Consider the following 1,133-nt stretch of genomic DNA (forward strand, 5'->3'; position numbering starts at 1 on the left):
GTGTAAGTGTGTGTGTGTGTGTGTGTGTGTGTGTGTGTGAGTATGTGATTTTGTTTGTTTGTGTGTGTGTATGTTTTTTTGTTTGTTCATGTGCTTTTCTGTTAGAGTGTGTGTCAGCTTATTGGTTTGTTAGCTTGTATTGTATGTGTGAGTTGTAGTGTGAACGTTTTTAAACGTGGTGTATTTTGTGTGTTTGTTGGAATGTGTTTACATACATATACGGCTGTTTGCTTGCTTGTGTTTGTAGGTTTGTTTGTATGTTTGTGTTTGTATCTTTGTTTGTATTTGTATTTTTAATCATCTACACGTTTTTGTATGTTTTTTTTTGAATATTTCTTCTTATGATTGTATACATGTGCTTGTGTGCGTGTTTACAGAATTTCTAATGGCGTAATGACTCTGGTTTGTTGGATACAAACTTGAATTTACAATTTCACGTCAATCATTCATCCGTCTATCTAATAGGAAAATGGAATCAGCTCAGACTCCGCCTACTGTTCTCAAGCTGCTTTCTGATTGGTCGATAGTCTTCCTAATTCCTGACTATTAGAAGCATATTTGGGAATCTTCTTCTATCTATTTGCATGTGGAAAATTTTATTATTAATATTCCATTTTTACTCCAGTATAACGTAACTCCGATATATCGAATGTAGCGAAATTACATAGTGAAGTATGTTGATAACGAGTCGTTTAATTATAATAAGATTTAAAAAGTTGGTTTTTGAAGTTTATATTCGGTGAATTTTTACGTTTAGCTGCTAAGTAGGTACAAAACTGTGTGATGCTGATAAAAGTTGTATTATTAATTTTAAAATTTAATTTCATATAAAATCTCATCGGATGAATTTTATATTTCAAGTTTATAAGAAAAATTTTTAAATATATCTCCAAAAATTGCGACATCTTATTACAAATGACATTATTGTCGTCAGTTTCGATAACAACAACAACAAAATACAACAACAAAATATGGTTACAACAACAACAATCACATTGATATCAACAATATTAACTACAATTTGTTATGCCATTCAAATGGCTAGCGATAGCTACAAACACGACGAGAAAAACCTTTATTTGGAACATTAACGACCACAACAACATCAACAACAACAACAACGACAAACATAC

The sequence above is a fragment of the Helobdella robusta genome, assembly GCF_000326865.2.
Source record: "Helobdella robusta unplaced genomic scaffold HELROscaffold_9, whole genome shotgun sequence".
In the NCBI taxonomy this organism is placed as follows: Eukaryota; Metazoa; Annelida; class Clitellata; order Rhynchobdellida; family Glossiphoniidae; genus Helobdella; species Helobdella robusta.